General features: G+C 35.5%; 1 pseudogene; it reads left to right on the forward strand.

Annotated features, from left to right (window-relative positions):
* On the forward strand, positions 1-5973 carry LOC129397894 (double-headed protease inhibitor, submandibular gland-like; annotated as a pseudogene).
* Positions 5974-6847: the final 874 nt, after the last annotated feature.

Below are 6847 nucleotides of genomic sequence, written 5' to 3' on the forward strand. Positions count from 1 at the left end.
GCAATGGGGTTAGTGATAAAAAGTGAATTCCAATGCCTTGACTTACATGAAAGAAATCCACAGGGTCAGTTATACAATGAAAGGTTGTCAGCTATTATATTCTTACTTTGGAATCAACTTTGTTCCTGTAGTTTTAAGTAAAAGGAGTTGGCAGAAATTCTACTGCTAAGATCTCTAAAAGTGAGCTCTTAAACATATTTGCTCATGTTCTAGCCTTTGTTTGTAGAACAGGCATTGAGGAGTTGAACAGGAAATGTGACATCATTCTTTAGCCAGGAGCTATTCTTATACACTCAGAAGAAGCAGCTGGATGAGCTCCAGCTGTAAGGTTTACTCAGGAACTTCTGGTAGGGATGCTCACCCTCAGATTAGCTGTCTTAGTTCATTTTGTTTTGCTATACAGAATATTTGAGGCTAGGTAAATTATAAAGGAAAGAGTTTTTGTTTTTGTTTTTTTTTAGCTCATTGTTCCACAAGCTAAGTTCAAGAGCATGGCACCACATCTGGCTGGCTTCTGGTGAGGCTACATTCTGGGTCAAAACATGGTGGAGAAGCATTAAAGTGAGTGGCAAGTTCAAAGAGATCTCATGGCAACAGAGCAAGGAAGAGAGAGAATCTAGGAAGCTGAACTCAATTTTATAACACCTGCTTTCTGGTAACTAATCCAGTCCTTCAATAGTGAGAACCCACTCACTACCAAGGGAGGACATTAATCTATTGATGAGAAATACATATATTTTGGGGTTCTCCAAGGCTCAAACACCTTCCACTAGGCCTCACCTCCCAACATTTACACATTGGAGATCAAATTGCAACATGACCTTTGGTATGTTTAAATGCCATGTGGTTTGGCATGTGCTTTTCCTTGACAAATGAAGCAAATACCCTATCTTGAGTTAACAGACAATCATCATTGAAAAGGTCAATCTTGGATGTGGGAGGGACCCTGCCTTGTTTGTGTATTTATACCTCTATGGGATAGACCACTCTTCTCTCTCTGGACTCCTTGGCTCAGAGCAGCATATCTCCATCATTGGCATTCACCATCACTATGAAGGGCTTCACTGCTTTTGCCATCCTTGGTCTAGCAGTCACTGCTTGGGCTACCTCGCCATATGGCAAGTCAGGGTTTCTTTCCAATAGTCACGTGTTTATGTTAACTGTAATATATTCAGCCTTCATTAAATTATAAATGTTAATGTCTAAAGAAAATTTAGAAGGCATCTGTTTGAATTGGCCTGATTAACAAAAGTGAGTTGAGTCAGATCTTTAGTGTGAGGAAGAGAGACTGAGGAGATGGATAAAAGGATTCTGGCTGTATGTTCCATTCCTGAGCAGGATCCCTCAGGTTTATGACTTGCCCTTTCAGAAACAACCTATAAAGCTTTGGGACCATAACCTATGCCATCCTACCCAGAGGATGCCCACAGGAACTCCTGGACATCTGTGACAGCCCTTTCTCAATAAACAGAGCTTTCCCCACTGGATTTTTTTTTTTTTTTTAATCAGAGCCACATGCATGTCTATCTTCATCCTGAGTTTGGACTTGCATGAAGAAATGGCCTCTTTTAGGGCTGGGCTGGGCAAGGACTGTTGCTGGGAAATGGGTTTTGGTTACCATGAACAATGGGGATTTAGCTTTGCACTTCTAACTGTGCAATTTGTTCTTTCTCCAACTGCTCCTCTTCAATTGATTCTTGCTTCGCTCTCTTCTGGTGATCAAACAAAAGGGACAAAGGTGAGTGCAACCTTCTCTGTGTGGTATTTGTAAAAATGAAGTCATAGTGAATGTGTAAATAGAGCTGTGAAAGTAGCTAAACTGGCTCACAGTGGATTCACGTAACTCCTCTGGAGGTAAAAACATGTCTGCTCTGCGCCTTCCTGGTGGTATTTCCTTCTCTAAAGCTTGCACAAGGAACCTCTTCTCAAAAGAACCGCAGATAAAGTAAACTTTTATCTTTGTATAGTATTTTAAATTTTCTGAGCATTTTTCACATTCCTTATTCTTTTAGACTTTCATTAGAATCCTTAAAGGAGAGACTGATATTTCCTTGTTAAACAGAAAATTCCCTTATTATTTAGGCCATGTTCTGGTCTGTTTATTTCTGTAGCACAACACTTGGTCCATAGAAGTTCTTCAGATGTGTTTGTTGAAAAGCTGAAGAGGCTAGTTTTCTTTCCACTTCCTTCCCCTTCAACATCTTCATATAAGAATAGAATTTAATAATGGGAATACAGGGCATTATTTTTTGTTCCAACTATAGGTGAACTGTTCCAGATACATTAAAGGCTTAAAGACTGCATGCCCAAGAGACTGGAGACCAATATGTGGCACAGATCAGAAAACTTACAGTAATGAATGCATGTTTTGTATGCAAAACCAGTAAGTGTTATACTCAATTTGAAGCCCCAACTCTTCTTTTTTTATGATTATAAAGCCCACACTGGCCAAAATCTTGGTCTTTTAAAACATGGCTTGACAAATGCCACTTTTTGTGTGCTTCTTCAATACCCCATGCACATTGCTCTGTTAAAGTTGTGAAAAAGAAAAGCTTAGCTATATGTCTAAAGAAATATACATATATGTGTATATGTGGATTTACATATGTAAATATATATATGTGTATGTTTGTGTACTTGTTGGAAGTAATGGCAAAAACTGCAATTACTTTTGTACATATATATACATATATAAAATATATTTGTTATTCAACCAAATTCTCATTCACATTATACACTATCTTTTGGGTATTAGCTGTTACCTATATGCATTTGATACCCACATTGCATTTAAGGAAACAGTCCCAAGCAGGAAATATATATTGGTCACATTTTCATGAATCTTCTATACTTTTCTTCCTCCACAGGAGAATTTTGAGGATAGCTATTTCTATTTAGGCTGTTAGCCATAGACACATAAAACCTTGTGAACTTATATGGAAATACATGACTTTGATCTATCCTTTAGAATTTGTGTTTCCTCTCATGATCATCTAGAAAAGTTGAGGGAAGAGAATGATAGTACAAATGAATAGTTGGAATTAGCATATCCCCACCACTACTAGCACTACAAGTTTAATATTAAGTCTTTACTTTTAACAAGATCTGAGACTTTAGAAGAATGAAACAATGATTATTACCAGCCTTCCAGTAGTATGAATTCAATACTTTATGATTCATGGTTAAAATCATGGGCTTTGGTGTCAAACATTCGGATTAGAATCCAGACTCCACTTTGTAGATTATGCAAATACCCAAGTTACTACAAGCTTCAGTGTTCTTATCTCTAAGACAGAAATTATAATAGAATTTAGGATTCACTGTGATAAAGCATGCCAAATCTTAGCTAAGTAGCCAACACAGAGTGTTTTATAGAAGTAAGCTCCTTTTTTCTTATCTTTTTCTTCCTTCTTTTCTCCTATTTTCTAGTCCTTTTGAAAATTTAAAGTCAAGTGTCACAGCAAGTGTTATCCAGAATAAGGTCTCTCAGTATATGTTAGCTCACACACTAATGCAACCAGAAGAGATTAAAATTATATTATCTCATATCCTGTTTTTAGAGAGCAGAAATCTAATATTTAGAAAGAAGTGACTATACCAAAATTGTTCAGACTTTAAGTGGCAGAGAAAGATTTGGGTGTATTTTCTTTTTCTTAATTGCAAAGTTAAGAATGTTTTCACACTATATTATGTCTTAGATTCTCACTGAATATTCACAGGATTTTAAAAAATGCTCAATCTACTTTTAGTGTTGATTTTATGTTTTTATATTCTTACTTGATTCAAAAATGTTCATATATTAAAGATGTTTACTATCAGTATTAACCAACTGGGATAGTTATTCAACAAGAACTTCTCATTCTCAGTCTAGGTCAGACAACAAAGAAATAACATATGAATATTTTACTCTATAGACTATGAAATCTCAAATTATCACATTATGCATTCAATAAAATCTTCTCTTCCAGAGATCAAGAATTTCAACTCAGAAAACTTCATGAAGGTAAATGTGTAAGTATATGCAGAAATTTTATTAATTCTTAATTCTTAATGCAAAATATGCCTCACTTTCGTAGAAAACAACTATTTAAAAATACATATTCTAAAAATTACCTATGACTATTTATATTCATAGATAAGGCATCTGGCCAACCTAAGCAGATCTGAAATATAGCAGAGGAACAGTTCACAAACCTTATTTATAGCCCTTAATTGGAATATATTGCTATCCATATAGTTATTTTCTAACATTGCAATTAACTAGAAGGTTAAGGTGAGGATTTCAGGGAAAATTAGGAACTCAAAGACGCTCTTATAACAATAAAAAAGTTATAAATAAAGTATGAAAAAATTTAAAAACAAGCGTAGACACAATTCAGGGGTAAAAAGCTAGGTGGGTGGAGTGTCAATAGTTCTAATAGAGTTTAAAATGTGATATAAGATAATTATAAACATGGGGTTGTGACAATAAAGACAGTTCAGTTTTAGGACGGGCACCTAACCAAATTTGATGGGTGAGAAAGAGAAGTATCATCGTGAAACTGTTCTATAAGTAGTTACAATGACATTTAAAGGAGGAGTGGGAATTGTCCTGATAGATACAGTTGGTAAAAGTTAGGCAAGATAGGAAAAGCAAGAGCAAAAGCACAAACGTATCCAGGGGCAGGAAATACTTGGGAACTCAGTCCTGAGGTTTAATAAGAGTAAGAAGCAGAAGACATTGCAGACAAACCTGAAGAGATAAGCATGAGTCAGGAGAGGATTATCTCCTAATGGAGAATCAGTTAAGTATTTGAAGAGCAATATCTATTTTGTTTTTTAAAAGATCAGTCTGGCATCAGTGTGGAGAGTGATTGAAACCTCAGATAAGCATAGAGAATGGGCAGAGAATTAGCAGAAAACTGGGGTCGTTTGAACAGGACATATTGAGGGCTTGAATAAAGTGGATGACAGTATGATGAGGAGAGAACTGACTCAGAAATGAAGTACCAGATAGAATCCACAAGGTGTATTCATCACTTAGATATAGGGAATTAGTGAGAGAGAGGGCCTAAACTGGACCGAGCTGTCCCTAGCTGTGAAAAGACTCCCAGCCTTGTTGAGACAGAGTATGTAAGGTGCAGCAGCTATATTTTTTGCATATGGAATTTTGGAATGAATGATCTTTTAAGATATTTTAAAAGTTTGTTTTCTATGATTTAATTATTTGAAAGATAAAACATGTTTGTTTGTTTCTGATGGAGCAGATTCAGTGTACCAGGTATTCTGAGGCATGTACCATGGACTACACACCTCACTGTGGATCTGATGGAAATGTATATTCCAACAGATGTACCTTTTGCAATGCTGTTGTGTAAGTGCTGAATTTAATGTATTATTTGCAGAACTAGCCTCTCTCAGAAATAGCCGGAAACAATCTTAGTACCTAACAGGCTAGATGTTACAACGAAGCATAAGACTATGATTATTATCATAATATTTTACCAAAAAAAAAGAAAAGAAGAAAAGAGAGAGGAAAAGAGGAAGAAAATATATAAGGAAAAAATTGATGCTAAGAAAATAAAAAATTTGATCAATATCGCTAACTGGCTGCTAAGAGAAAAATTTACAGATTCTTTGGCTTCTGACTCTGGCTCTTATTACCATGAAACGTCTCTTTTCTACCATGTTAAAGCTTATTGATTAATTACTCAGTTTTTTAATGCCATGTACTCATCTAGCTGGCTTAATCTAAAAATATGAAACTATTCATTTAATATTTCCAAAGCCATCCTTTTAAAAAATAATAATAATAACTTTTCTTGTAGGAAGAGCCAAGGTGCAATTTGGTTGAAAAATTATGGATTGTGCTGAATCTCCCTGATGCTTAAGGATATCAAGTCTCCTTTGGCAGATTCCACTTAGATAACCAGTTTGTCTTGGACAGCTGAGGAGGCAAGCAATAATCTGGTACAAACATGGATTTGAGTCTTCAATAAAGTATTCTCAGCAAGGAACTATCAGTCCTATCTGTGGATGTGATTCTTCTCTTAAGGAGAATATCTATGGTCATTTTCCTAAGCTAAAAATCATATAGAAAGATTTTCTCTATTTCTATACAAATTGGGAACTAGATATTACACACACAATGGTGAGAAGAGAATATGCTTATATCATGTTTAGAAGACTCAATTGTTTTAAGTAAACATGAGTCAGAGGATGGATCTGTCCATTGGTCTCATATTATCTTTGGCACACTAATGAAGAGTGAAAATTTTAGATTTGGAGAAAGTGAGAATCCAAAATACTATACACTAATCAGAACAGACCAGTCATAACGTATATTTTAGGTGTCATCATTTAAAGAGGACTCAGTCACGTATGGGTACATGCAAAAAAGGCATTATGTTGAAGGGAGAGAGACATTAAAAACAAGATCTGATTGATTAAATGTTGAAGTCACTAAAAAGGCCTCAGGAAAATATGATGGAGGTGGGAATGATGAGGGTATATTCAAAACCATCATGAGAGAGAAACTCCAGAATTTTCTCATCTAGCATGCCATAGAAAGCACCCAGAGAATTAATTCAACTTGCTGAGATAGATATTTCATCTTGAAGGAGAAAAGAATTTTCTAGTAGTAAGTTTAGAACACAGTAATGCCCTATAAATTTAACTGTGGAGAGCACATGGTTTTTAAACACAGGTTGGTTAAATACATGCCAGATATGCAGTAGAGATGTGTGTATGTGTGTGCGTGTGTGTTTTCCTAGCAACACGTATAGAAAAGTTATGAAGGGTAAGGCAATGTTTTGTGTGGGGAAAAGCAATACTAATGGGCAAAAGAAGAATCCATTTCATAAAGAAA

The sequence above is a fragment of the Pan paniscus genome, chromosome 4 (genome assembly GCF_029289425.2).
Source record: "Pan paniscus chromosome 4, NHGRI_mPanPan1-v2.0_pri, whole genome shotgun sequence".
NCBI lineage: Eukaryota > Metazoa > Chordata > Mammalia > Primates > Hominidae > Pan > Pan paniscus.